General features: G+C 42.1%; 1 protein-coding gene across 2 annotated transcripts in view; it reads left to right on the top strand.

Moving 5' to 3' along the window:
* The window catches only part of LOC128783015 (DDB1- and CUL4-associated factor 12-like), a 116,897-nt gene that overhangs the window by 62,594 nt on the left and 39,485 nt on the right, over window positions 1-14,818 (top strand). The gene's annotated exons all lie outside the window — the stretch shown is intronic.

Here is a 14,818-nt window from a genome sequence, read left to right as displayed (position 1 = left end):
CAACTCAGCCAATTCCCTCAGGCATCGGATACCTTGTTCCATTGTGTTCCATTTTCCTTGGTGCCCCTGGAGGTCTTCTTTACAAAGGTATCTGTCTCTCAGACTTGTCAGCAGTCTCCATCAGAGGCTGAAAATGTCTTGGGTTCTCCCGATCCCCTGGTCAATGACCACATCCCAGGACAGCGATCCCAGTTGCCTGGCCTCACTTCCAGCCAGAATGGTGTCATTGGCTCAAGTGTCCCAGATGCGGACCAGCCAGGTCAGGATGGACTCATTCTATTTCTGCACTGGAACATGTGCAACTCATTTAATTTCGTCTGCCAAATTTGTAATTATCATTATCATTAATCTCTAAACAGCACTCAGATGTAATACATTTTCCACAAAACCCCCCTTCTTCAGCTAATAAATAAACTAAGGCTAGCTTATTCTGATATACTGCTGCTCTGGTCTGGGTTAGTTGTCTAGCTACAAGCCTCAGTGCCTGATGTTTGATTAGAAGTAATTTCTACAATGGTCTGTAATCTAATAAGTCGGTTAAGCATTTAAATAGGGGTTCTATAACCCCAGCTGCCGTCCTGCGCCCAGGAGGCGGGATCATAGTAATCTATGATCTGTTGGGAAGTCCATTCTTCATTATTTTAGGTCTGTTTTCCTCCTATTTCAGTTAGTTTTCTTCTGTGCAAAGTTTCATAAAGAGGTCATCCTAAATATTCACCTTTGCTCTTCGGTAGCAAAAAGAATGCAGATTGTATAATTCCAATTGTACGGGTACCTCTCCATCTCTTTGATAGCTCATTATATGCCCTCTTACCACATATCCAAAATAATCTATCTGGAGCTTTCCAATTTTCAGCCGTATGCCCCAGATTTTCCCAATATCCCTTAAGTTTTTTTTACCTCCTTAAAAGGATTAGCATGTGTTACACTTTTCTAGCAAATAGTTCTGTTGATACAATTCATAGACCTGTTGGTGGTTTTGGCCACCAGGTCGTAAAAGTGGAGTTGGTGGTATATATCATCTTGCACGGGGTATGTCCTACATATGTAGTAAAATTATTTCTTTCCCTGGAAATACAATTTTGGCCTAGTAATTCATGACTCAATATCTACACCTCAGGTCGAATTTCATTAGATTTATGTGTCTTGTTCCATAATATCAACTGATCAGGTCCTACCCTTTCTCCTCTCTATGGCCATTGCTCGGTCATTTGGGATCCCCCACAAACCTAGCAGTTAGTCACATTCAATTCCTTAACTACTTTTTGCATCAAATCAATAAACAATTTTTTTCCTAATGTGGGGAGGTCCCAATCACTGAGTTTTTTCCTAATTTTTTTCATACAGGTCACTTCCCGCTCTTACTCTTTTTTTGGTTTGAATTTCCTCTAAATTCTTTGTGATGTTTTTCACTAATTCTTCTTTGAATTTATCCTGTACTCCCCCTTTATCTGAGTATCCCTACATTCCGCCTTTGGTAAGACTGAGGAATGGTTCTTTTTGGGGACAAAACCGGTAGTTTAGAGGGGCCCATCCTCCTGTTAACATCTTGCATTAATATGAGTGTGTGCTGCAAACGCTCGGGTCATGGTCCGGCCATACTTCACATTTTGGTAGCACTTTAAGCAGGGATCTGTTATCCTGTTCCATGGAAGACTCAACAGTACCATAAGGCCCCACAGTTTTATTATCTCTCTGCCTCTTTCGCCTACCGGGATGCTTCCAGCAGTGAAGGGTACCATCTTCCTGGCAGCAAGGATATTTTTCAGGGGTTCTGTATGAGCTTTCTCGGATTTTATGCTGTTTCTTAAATACTTCCCAGTTCTTTGCTTTGACTGGCTCAGATCTGCAAGGGACTAGATTACATTTGCAACTCTCAATGTTTTTAATATTTGCCTCACTTGATAGCCCCCCTCTTAATCCGTATTTCCACAACATCTACTACTCATAAGAATCTAGTTCTAATGTTCCTTCCAGTATTCTCTTTTTAAAAATATATTCAGTTAAAATCTGTTCAGTGTGTTTACACTCTGGACACAACCTACTTGGAGGATAACCCCTGTGACCATGATAATACCACCTCTCCTTAGAATAGTTGCATTCAGTGCTTACAAAGGGATAGCAATTACAATCCTTTTCAATACAGGTTATTTTATCTCCCGGCATCTGATTTTCGTGTTATTTTCACCTTCAGTTCTCCTGGCTGAGAAGTAATTTTCCAGTCTGCTTCCTTTGTTGTTATAGGTCCTTTTACTCAGGAGATGTGTGTCTACCCTTTCTTCCCACATCTTCTCAAAGGTATGTTCTACTCCATAGGTGTACTTTGAATCAGTATATATAGTTCCTTTTTTTTTCTTTTTAGTATTTCTCATGTTCTGTGGAGGGTGTACAGTTCACATGCCTGGGCTGACCATGCTGTGCTAAGTGGCCCAGATTCAACTATTTCCATCCTTTTCCCATCTACAATCACATATCTAGACTTTCTTTTTCCCTCTACTACTCTTGCGGATCTATCTATAAACAGTCTCATGCCATCTTTTAATTCTTCTTCTTCTAAGTCAGGTCTGATCTTAGTCTGTAGCTCAATAACTTCTACACAATTATGCTCTATTTGCCTCATCGGGTCCCCAAACAAAAACTGGGCCGGATTTTGGGCTCCGGTCATTCTAAGCTCTAAATCTTGTGAATTTATCAAAATTGCCTCATATTTCAATATTCTGCTATCAGTGAGCCATTTTTCTGCCTTTTACTGCAATACTCTTCGCACATCATGAGGAGTGTACACAATTAGTGACCCGCCATAGGTGACTTTTCTAGCCTCCTCTACTAATAAAGCTACTGCGACTAAAGCTTGTAAACATGTCGGCTATCCCCTACTTACAGGGTTGAATAATTTAGAAAAGTATCCTATTGGGTTTTTTTGCTTCTTGTCCAATTCTGGGTCAATACCCTATAAGCGGTTTGGTTCGACACATCTACAAATAATTGAAATGGCCTACTGACATCAGATAAACTCAAAACTGGGGCTGTCATTAAGGCATCTTTCAGTTGTTCAAGCAGTCTTTCATCATCTAGGGTCTATTTTAAAGAATGTAGTGTCATTTTTTTGTATAAAAACTTAGTGTTTTCACTATATTCTTCTATCCACTGTCTACAATACCCCGATAGTCCTAATAACTGCCTAATTTGTTTCTTTGTAGTTGGTGTGGGTAATGAAATGATACCCCATACTCGATCTGGGTGAAGTTTCTTTTTCCCTTTGCTAATCCAATACCCCAAATACTTAACCTCTGGTTCTACAAATTGCAGTTTTGATCTTGATACTTTCAACCCCTTTTCTCCAAGAAAATTTAATAACTTAATGGTTCCTTCCTGGACAGTCTGCTTGGATTGTCTTACTATTAATAAGTTGTCTACATACTGTAACAACTTAATTCTATCCGGAAGTTCAAAAGCCTGTAAAAGTTTCTCCAAGGCTTGTCCAAACAAATTTGGGGATTCTGTAAATCTTTGAGGGTGCACAGTCCAGCTAAATTGCTGTCTTCGTTTGGTTTCTGGATTCTCCCATTCAAATGCAAAGTAATCTCTACTTCCTACTTCTAAAGGACAAGCCTAAAAAGCATCTTTCAAATCTACTACACTATACCAGGTGTTCTTTGGGGATACTTGGTTTAATAGTGTATAGGGGTTGGCTACTACTGGAAACCTTGTTATGGTTCGCTGATTTACAGCCCTTAGGTCCTGCACTAGCTGGTATGTGCCATCAGGTTTTCTTACTGGCAATATAGGAGTGTTATGAGGCGACATGCAGGGTTCTAAGGTCTCTTGTTTTACCAGATCATCAATTATTGGCTTCAATCCTTTTCTTCCTTCCAAAGATACAGGGTATTGTCGTATTCTTATGGGAATTATTGGATTACTTATTTCTATCTTAATGGGTTCAATCTCTAGCTTTCCTATTTCCCCTTTATGGTACCACACCTTCGGATTAATTTTGTCTTCATCTTCTGACATTAAAGTATAAAGCTGTACCTGTAGTTCTCCTTGGTTCACTTCTAAATTTACTCCTAAAGCTATAATCAAATCTCTTCCTAGCAAATTATTGTCTGCTTCTGGTACTAATAACAAATAATTCAAACAAATCTTATTTTCTGATTCAATTTCAACATTTTCAAGTATGGGTACTTTAAATGGTTCCCCTTTTGCTCCCACAACTAGAGCAGTTTCTTTACTAATTTTACATCCTTTGGGGAGGTGCTGTATAGGTGATTGTCACACTACGACATGAAATAACTCACACAAGCACGTTAGATGCAAAAGAGAGGAAGAAAAGAACCAAAAGAGAACACTTTATTTTCTGATTCCACTATATATAGAATTACAAAAGTGACAGTGGATTGGAGGGTGGAATTGTCACCTCTCCAACCACACTGGTCAAACCAACAGTCCATCAATTCACTCCATCCACAAAGAAGAATGCAAAACAATCATTATTTACATAAACATGCGTGAGAACTCCAGTAGAAATATGTAAACATCAGAAGGCATAAAAAACGTCTAGAAGAACTTTAAAACTCTCAAAAGAACAAGGTGACAGTTGATCTTTCTGCTCCAGTGTCTACTAAAAAGGTAACTTCTTCCCCTTGGGGACCTATTTTTAGTTTTATCAAGGGTTCTTTCAATGTTCTGGTCCCCAAGATGTACAGCCCATGACACCCCTATTTGTCCTCTTCAAACATTTTTTCATCTTTTCGTCATTGCTTACATCTTCTCTTTGTGTGTCCTCTTCTCCCACAGTAATAGCAATGATAATCTGCAGGACCATCTCCGGGGTTTCTAATTTGGGGAGGTTTCTTATAATCTCCCCTAGGTCTTTGTCCTTCTGTTCTAAATGCTTTCTTTTCCCCCTTCTGAGTTTCCCTCACAGCTGCTACAAATATCTTGGCTTTTGCCTTTTGTTTTTCTTCATGTCTCCTCACATACACCTTTTGGGCTTCCTGCAATAGCTCTTGGAGATCCCGGTCCTGCCAATATTCTAATTTCTTTAGCTTTTTCCATATATCTCCCCATGATTTTGCTACAAATTGAGTTTTAAGCAATGCCGCTCCTACTGGGGAATCTGGGTCCACTCCTGAATACATTTGCAGGCTCTTTCTGAGCCTCTCAAGCCAATCTGTAGGTGATTCATCTTTTTCTTGGTGCACACTGAAGGCCTTGTTAATATTTTGCCCTTGAGGTACAGCATTCCATATCCCTTGTATAATGATATCTCTAAGGTCCCTCATATTTTGTCTGTTCTGCTTGTTCTGGTGATTCTAATCCTGTCTCTGACTAGGCAATTTTTGATCACCACATGGACCCTGCTGGTGTCTCCTTTCCCAATCTCTCATTCCTGCTTACCTAATCATTTCCCTTTCCTCAGTAGTAAATAGTATTCCTAATATAGCTTGAAGCTCATCTCAGGTGTAGGTATTTGGGCCTAAAAATTGGTCTAATCTCTCGGAAACCCCTAAAGGGTCCTCAAGCAGCCGCCCCATTTCCTTTTTAAATTCCCTTACATCCCCAGTATTAAGTGGGATTGTTACAAACCCTATTCCCCTTTCTTTTCCCCCCATAGGTACTTCTCTCAGGGGGAATAGTCTCTTCTTTTGATCTTCCTCCTCTTCACTAGAATTATTTTCCTCACATTGTTCTCTCCTCTTGCTCCGAGTCCTACTAGATGGTGGTGATAGTGGTGGAGCCGTCAGGCTCCAGGGCCTCTCAGGGGAGGAGGGAGTTTCCTGCCCTTGATAGGGAGGGGGCAAATTGTCTAATGGTTCCCAAGGTTTTTCTTTTTCCTCCACCTTTCTCTTTTTTTTTGTTTTCAGGGGGTATAATGCTATGGCTACAGAGGACCCCCTCCAAAGTGATGCATAATCACATTCCTCCTGATCAAAGGGTTCCTTACTATTTACATAAATATTTAAAGCTTGACACATCCAATCATCAAAGGACCTAAACACAGGCCAATATAAATGATCAGGCCTAATTTCTTCCTTAGTCCACTCTACCATACAATAATGTACTATTTTTTCTTTACTTTTTCCCTTCCGAGAGGGCATTGCATCCCAATGTGCAATCATTAACCCCAGGGGGCTGTTTTAGAAATTAGGAGGAGGAGGGGTGTTTTAGAGGGTCCTCATCCTGGATTTAGTGTGTGTGTCTTCTATAGTAGTAGTACTTTAATAAAGTTTTTTACCTTTGTTATTAAGCTTGGGCCTGCTCTGCTCTGTTCCTGATAACATCTCACAGCATTTATTTGGGAAGGTGTATTTTCATGGGGGCGCTGGCATTCCACCAGTGTCAAACCATGACACAAACCTATTGTGAAAATCTATGCATATGTAAATTAGTTAAAGGTAATATAAAAAGGATCGAGAGTCCTCAGGGGCACGCATGTCCTTTGAAGGGGAACGATTCCCCACATGCTTCCAGTGCTGTAATAAACATACCGTCCATACAAATCTTTATAGGAATTGTGGGGTTTTGTTTTTTCATCCGCGTTTAAGCAGGGGGCCTTAGATTGTGCCAGAGGATCACAGAGACCTGATGAAGACTTTCCTGACTTCATCCCTGGGACCACTGACCCAATTCGAGACCACCAACCCAATTCAAGAGAAGAATTGCACATGCGTGAAGGACTAATAACCTCATTTTAATACAAAGAGGGGACGGGAGGTGCTGGGGTTATGCATATGCATTATTTTGGGAAATAAATAGCAGGCAAAAATCCTTGTGCAGTGCAGTCACTCATTTTGGGGATGATCCCCATGGTGCCACCCACTGGTGTAATAAGCATACCACTTTCTAACTTTAATTAGTTAGAGTGTCTTTGTCCATGATTTTTGGTTTTAACGATTCAGCGTGCATGGAATGCATGCAACCTTCAGGCCAGAAGAAGGTGCATCCTGGCAGACTACAAATCCACAGAATACGGGCATGGATTTGGTTCCAATAAACAGAAATGTCTCAAGAGATACGTCCAGTTCAATGAACTGGGCAGACATCAGGAAGAAAGCACTGAAAGAAAGAGACTTTGATATAGCAGACACAGATAGCATCGCATTTCCAGTGAGATACGTGAGACAAAATGAAGATCCTAGATGAGAACCTCTGGATCATGACGTGGTCAAAGATTTGATGGAAGCAGTGAAAAATAATGGTTTGGGATCCCCATACTTCAAACAGCTTTTGAGAGGCACATTCAACAATTATGACTTGGTACCTTTTGACTGTAGGTACATTGCCTCGACAATTTTTACAGATTCACAACTCCTGCTGTGGGATGCAAGATGGCGAAGGGCTCTCCTTCAACTGAGACATAGTTATGCAGGAGGGCCGCATACAGCTCTCACACTGGCTCAATCAGCAGGAGATGAACCTCATGACAAACCTGAAGATCAGTCAGCTGAGTTGCCTCGAGACGAGATTGCGGACATTAAAGAGATGGCACGAAAGGCAATTTTGCAAATTCAACCAGTTGGAACTCCAGAAGACATTTACACAGAAATAAAGCAAGGTCTTTCTGAACCCTTCACTTCATTCATCGATCGTCTCACGCAAGCAGTGGACAGACAAGTAAGTAATGAAGTGGCGAAGCCACATCTGCTTTGAAGCCTCGCTTTTGCAAATGCCAATGCAGAGTGCAAACATATAATTAGTGCCATGCCTGGTCAACCAACCATGACTGAAATGATAGAGGCATGCAGTAAGGTGGGCACACCTCAGCACATCACAGCAATCCAAGCAGGCGTATGGGGAGAACAGGTCAGGAAACTCCTTCAAGCGCAGGATGAAAGACTTTGAAGAACCTTTGCAGCTCTCCATGTAACTCCTCAACAAGATAATTCCACAGAAATAATAGCAGCAGAACTCGCCAAAAGGCCATGTTTCAAGTGTGGGAAATTTGGACATATAACAGAATATTGCCTAGAGTCTGCGGGAAATGCGACAGCACCAAATCATTGCCCAAGATGCAGAAAAGGGAGACACTATGCGAATCAGTGCTATTCCAAATATGACATAGATGGAAATATTTTACTGTGAAAAGTGTTTCCCAGCGAGTGAAACCACTGCGTAAAGATACAAGTATTAGTAATGATTCAACTACCCAAAATTTCTCTGAAGACAGAACATTTGGGAAACTTCAATCAGATCTTATCTGTAAGGTCATCAGCTGGTTCCCCAATGATTTGACGTTTGGGGATTGATGGTAGTGAGCTTGTAACCTTTGTTATTTCTGTTTTCTATAGGTAATACCAATAAATAGTGATTGTTGTTAATATTACATGAATGCGTAAAAAAAGGTTGTCTTAACCCCTTCGAACACTTGCTGCTAATATATTGATTATATAATGTGAATTCACTGATTTTTGTGATAAGAATTATTATTAAGATATTGTTGTGATATTTACAGCCGGTTTTCATATGTTTTGCCATCTGTGTGATCACCTACAAGACACGTGTCTCTTCAGGATCCTGCCTTTTGTTTTCTAACAGCTTGTACATTTTCTTTATCCAGACTGCTAGTCTCGTGGGTTTCTTCATTTATTATTACAGAAGTACTCCAGCAGAGAGTCCAGCTGTAACATTAACTTCTTTGGGTTTCAGTTTTGTACTAGGCAATCAGTCTCTCATTCAGTTGCACTTCCTCCACCTTCACACTCTCAGTGTCCAGATCCAGGCTCATAATCCTGCCTGTGACCACTTTCAGATCTTTGAAGAAGAGGTTTGCTGTGTTCAAAGAACCTCTATCCTGAAGGAAACTTCAGAGGGATTAAATTACTTGATAATTTGATTGGGTTTTAACCCTAAGGTTTTTTACTCATAACTGCTATTTTTAAGAGCCTTGTTTTAAAATGTGTTAAGTGACACCCACCAATTAGAGTTTGGGCTCTGGCCAAGCTCTAGCTCTACTGGGATAGGATGATTGACAATAAACCCAGATGTTTTCTGCATCAAAAAGTATTCAAGTCTTTTTGGCTTGGCAATTTTACCCTCTATATATGACAGCTGAACCTACTTTTAAAGTGAGCTTGGAGAATCGTTATCTGGACATGATTTTCCAATTCCCTACTGATTTGAGGTTTATCAGCTGCTGTAGACTGTGGGATGACAGTTCAGTGTTGTAGCACTTAGTAATTATATAATTTCACATGTATTCTTGATTATGTGTGTTATCTGATTGATTCCTAATTGCTGTTAGTTTATTCTTTACTGCATGCATTGTTTTGCTCTGATGTTTCCTCATGCTCATAACCAAAGAGTGTTAGTAATAGCAACTTATGTCGTTATCTTACATGTCTCTATGCAATTTTGCAAAACAGAACTGATCAACATTTTATTTTTCATATCAGGGCCCATTCTTCACTTCCAGGATTTTGAGAAAATCCTCCAGTCCCTATGGGGACATGGGTTTGCTTGTGTTTTAACAGGTGCAGAGTCCAGGTGGATTTCAGTGAAGAATGTGGATCTCTTATCAAGTGCAAGAAAACGCTGACCACTCCACAAGCAAAGAAGAAGACACACAGATGTGGATTGCACAGAGATTCCAACCCTTTGTGTTTCGCCCACAGAAGATTGTGGACTTTGGATTTCTTTATGGGTGTGGGAATCAACGGTGTTGTAGAATTTTTGTTCGATGATAGAGGGGTGATCAAGAGTTCCCAAACTAGAGTTCCAACAGGGGTGTTGCTGGCAAAATGTTCAAGTGACAAACACGAGCTGGTAAATGACTTTTTCTCATATTATAGAAACTTCTGTATCTAAAAGAAGCAGACCCTGACATTTATCTAGACAGCACTGTTCAAAGTCCAGTAACGACATAAATAAAAAATTCCTAATCCTTGCCTACATGCATTTTTTAAAATAAACTTGCCCAATGAAGAGATGAATGCCTAGAGTTAAGTTAAATAAGGCCTAGCAATTTATTACTCTGGGATTAATATGGTTTCAAATGGGCATCACAGCACAGTGCCTTCTCATGCTTGAAAATAAAGGGTATGGGAAGAAGCTTATGGGATCATGTACCCTGCAAACCCCCAGGCTTGACCCAGGTGTAAGGTTCAATTGGACATACTACATTCACATCAGAAAAGGAAAACAGCACTAAAATCTGCAAACTTTTTTTTTTTAAGAGTAAGCTTTTGTATATTTAAAGCAAATAAATACACACTGACAATTAAGTGTCTCACTCATGACTTTAAAAATACAAAGCAAGCTTTCACTCACAGCACTGACTCCCAATATGATAGGACAGAGCAGACAACATGGGGTTTTTTCTGTCCCCAGAGAAAAATGCGAGAATAGACAGTATTAATAGTGGTACAAAGACTGGATTTGCTTTGAAATGAAGTAAAACAGAATAAGACACAGTAAAAAATAAGCAGAAGTAAAATGCACAGTGAAGTTCAGTAATAAGTAAAATGCATACTTTTAGAAGTTCAGTAATATTTGGATGGCATGCAATTTAATTGATCATAAAAACACTGATGTTGTCCATCATTAGATCATAGAATCACAGAATCACAGAATAATGAGGTTGGAAGAGACCACTAAGATCATCAAGTCCAACCTATGCCCTAATACCTCAACTAGACTATAGCACCAAGTGCCATGTCCAGTCTTTTTTTAAACACATCCAGAGATGGTGATTCTACCACCTCCCTGGGAAGACAATTCCAGTACTTTATTATTCTTTTGGTGAATTTTTTTTTCCTAATATCCAACCTATACCTTCCCTGACGTAGCTTGAGACTGTGTCTTCTTGTTCTGTCAGTTACTGCCTGGTGAAAGAGACCAACCCCCACCTGTCTACAGCCTCCCTTGAGGAAGTTGTAAAGAGCAATAAGGTCACCTCTAAGCCTCCTCTTCTCCAGGCTAAACAACCCTAGTTCCTTCAAACGTTGCTCATAGGGCTTGCATTCCAAGCCCCTCACCAGCCTTGTTGCTCTCCTCTGGATGTGCTCAAGCATCTCAACATCCTTCTTAAACTGAGGGGCCCAGAACTGGACACAGTACTCAAGATGCGGTCTCACCAGTACCAAGTACAGGGGAAGAATGACCTCCCTGCTCCTGCTGGTCGCACAATTCCTAATGCAGGCCAGGATGCCATTGGCCTTCTTGGCCACCAAGGCACATTGCTGACTCATATTCAACCGGCTGTCAACCAGCACCCCAGGTCCCTTTTTGCCTGAATACTGTCCAGCCACACTGTCCCCAGCTTGTAACGTTGTAGGGGATTTTTGTGGCCAAAATGTAGAACTCAGCACTTAGACTTATTAAACTTCATGCTGTTGGAATCTGTCCATCCATCCAACCGATCTAAGTCTCTCTGCAGAGCCCTCCTTCCGTCCAACAGATCAACACAAGCTCCCAGCTTAGTGTTGTCTGCAAATTTACTAATGAAGGACTCAAGCCCTCATCCATGTAGTCTATAAAAATATTAAATAGATCTGGTCCCAGCACAGATCCCTGAGGGACACCACTGGTGACTGGCCGCCAGCTGGATGCAGCACCGTTCACCACCACTCTCTGGGCCCGGCCATCCATCCAGTTCCTAACCCAGCGAAGAGTGCTCCTGTCCAAGCTGTGGGCTGCCAGCTTCTCCAGGAGTATTCTGTGGGAGACAGTATCAAAGGCCTTGCTGAAGTCTAAATAGACAACATCCACAGCCTCTCCTGCATCCACCAGACAGGTCACCTGGTCATAGAAGGAGACCAGGTTGGTCAGACATGACCTACCCTTCGTAAACCCATGCTGACTGGGTCTGATACCCTGGCCATCCTGTAAGTGCTGTGTGATAGCACTCAGTATGAACTGTTCCATTATCTTACCTGGTACCGAGGTCAGGCTAACTGGCCTGTAATTACCAGGATCCTCCTTCCTACCTTTTTTATAAACGGGTGTCACATTGGCCAGTTTCCAATCATCTAGAACCTCGCCAGTGAGCCACGACTCTTGATAAATGATGGAGAGCGGCTTCACAAGCTCATCTGCCAGCTCCCTCATCACCCTAGGGTGGATCCCATCTGGTCCCATTGATTTATAAATATCCAGGTGTCCCAGCAGTTCTCTGACTGCCTCTTCTCAGATAACAAGAGGATCATTCTGCTCCCTGGCACCACCTACCAACCCCTGAGGACAGTTGTCTGGAGGACAAACTGTCTTACCACTAAAGACTGAGGCGAAGAAGGCATTAAGCATTTCTGCCTTTTCCTCATCTTTAGTTACTAGGTTGCCTGCCTCATCCAATAAGGAACAGAGGTTGGTTATACCCTTCCTTTTACTATTAATATATTTGTAAAAACTTTTTTTATTATTATTTTTAACAGAAGTTGCCAAGTTAAGTTCAAACTGAGCTTTGGCCTCCCTAATTTTTTTCTACATGCCCTAGCAGCTCCCTTAAATACTTCCTGAGAAATCAGTCCCTCCTTAAAAAGATGATACATCTTTTTTTTATTTCTAAGTTCTTTCAAAACCCCATCGCTCATCCAGACTGGCCGTTTGCCTCGTCGACTCATCTTTCGGCACACAGGGACAGTCTGTTCTTGCGCCCTCAAGATCTCTGCTTTGAAGCTTGCCCATCTCTCCTGGACTCCTTTGTTTTCAAGGGCTGTTTCCCAAGGAATTCTCTGAATAAGTCTCTTAAATAGGCCAAAGTCTGCCCTCCAGAAGTCCAACGTAGAGATCTTATTGATATTCCTCCTTATTTCACCAATTATCGAGAATTCCATAATGTCATGATCACTGTGCCCCAAGCAGCCTCCAACCTCCACATCACCCACCAGTCCATCTCTATTTGTGAACAACAGGTGCAACATAGTCCCTCCCCTGGTGGGCTGGCCCACCAGTTGTGACAAAAAGTTATCCTCCACACACTCTAAAAACTTTCTAGACTGCTGTTTTTCTGCTGTATTAAGTTCCCAGCAGATGTCTGGTAGGTTGAAGTCACCTACAAGAACAAGGGCTGATGATCCTGAAACATTGTTCAGTTGCTTATAGAATAAGTTGTCCACCTCTTCCTCTTGGTTGGGTGGACGATAGCAGACTCCCAGTAGGATGTCAGCCTTGTTTGCCTTCCCCTTAATTCTTACCCATAGGGACTCAACTTCGTCGTCATTAGTTTCAATACCTATGACATCCAAAACTTCCCTAATATAAAGGGCCATCCCTCCTCTTCTCCCTTTTCTGTCTCTTCTGAAGAGCTTGTAGCCATCTAGTGCAGTGCTCCAACTATGTGAGTCATCCCACCATGTTTCTGTGATAGCGACTACATCATAGTTCTGCTGTTGCACCATGGCCTCCAGCTCTTCCTGTTTGTTACCTATGCTGCATGCATTGGTATACATGCACCTCAGCTGGGCTACTGATTTCTCCCCTAACTCAGGCTTACCACCCTTGGGCCTGCTTCCAGACAGCCCAGATGCGTCCCCTTCCCCCTTCAAACCTAGTTTAAAGCCCTCTCAACAAGGTCTGCCAGTTCTTGAGCTAAAAACCTTCTGCCCTTAACAGAGAGATGTATCCCATCTGATTCCAGTAGAGCAGGTGCCGTAAAAGTTGCCCCATGATCAAAGAATCCGAAATTTTGCCGATGACACCAACCCTTGAGCCACTTGTTAATGATGTGAGTTCTCCTATTTCTTTCATCGTTTTTTTCTGCCACCAAAGGGACTGAGCAGAACACTACCTGTGCACCTGTCCTATCAACCACTTGACCCAGTGCCCTAAACTCCCTTTTAATCACCTTGACACTCCTCTTTCCAATCTCATCACGGCCAGCCTGGAATATCAGCAGTGGGTAATAATCAGAGGACTAAATCAGCTTAGGAAGTCTCTCAGTGATATTTCGTACCCGGGCCCCAGGGAGGCAGCAGACTTCCTGTGGGATGGGTCCGGTCGACATACGGGGCCCTCTGTTCCCCTCAAAAGGGAATCACCCACTATGATTACCCTTCTTCTTGATGTTAGAGGTGGTAATCCGTTTTTTAGATGAGTCATAATTGGGAAACTCACTGGGCAGATAATTTTCTTATAAATCATCTGGCTGGGTCTCTAGATCCAGGGCCTCATACCTATTCTGAAGTGACACCTGGCTAGGGGATAGGGGGCAGGAGGGATTTTTGTTATTACCTCCCCAAACAGGGATGCATTTCCACTCCCCTTCATCTACCAGGTGCCCCTCTATTGCCTGAGAGTGAGAGGCATATGAGCCCTCTGACTCTTGGTGGGCCTCCCTTAAAGATGTAAGGGCTGAACTCCACCAGTCTATTTCCCTTTCACTATTCCTGATACTCCTTAATCTTTCAACTTCCTCCCTAAGCTCGGCCACCAGCAAAAGGCGGTCGTTCACCTGTTCACACTGTAGGTAGGCCTCCTCCACAACACCCCCTGAAGCCATTGATAAGCTCAAACACTCCACACAGGAATGGGTCTGTACAGACGCATCCTTTTTGAAGGGCTCCACTTGGTCACATACACTTGTACCAACCACAGATTTCGACTGGGTTAAAGCCATTACTAGGAGAAAGCCTAAAATCAAGCAACCAATAAAAACACCTCACCTAACTAGCAAGAACCTGCAACCTTGCCCGCTTGCCCTGCCTGTGCAAACTGCTGCGCAAACTGCTGTGACCCCGTTTGCCTACTCCTGTTTGCCATGCTCCCCAGAGGCCTCTTATAATGAGTCACTCAGGAATGAAGGAAGCTCCATCTCCTGCTCCTGAATGGCTCACAATGTGATTCCAGAGTTGATTTTACATCTGGTTTGTTGGTTGCTCAA

The sequence above is a fragment of the Vidua chalybeata genome, assembly GCF_026979565.1.
Source record: "Vidua chalybeata isolate OUT-0048 chromosome W unlocalized genomic scaffold, bVidCha1 merged haplotype SUPER_W_unloc_7, whole genome shotgun sequence".
In the NCBI taxonomy this organism is placed as follows: domain Eukaryota; kingdom Metazoa; phylum Chordata; class Aves; order Passeriformes; family Viduidae; genus Vidua; species Vidua chalybeata.
The sequence above is the reverse complement of the archived record's forward strand: the minus strand, read 5'-3'. Positions and strand labels throughout refer to the sequence as shown.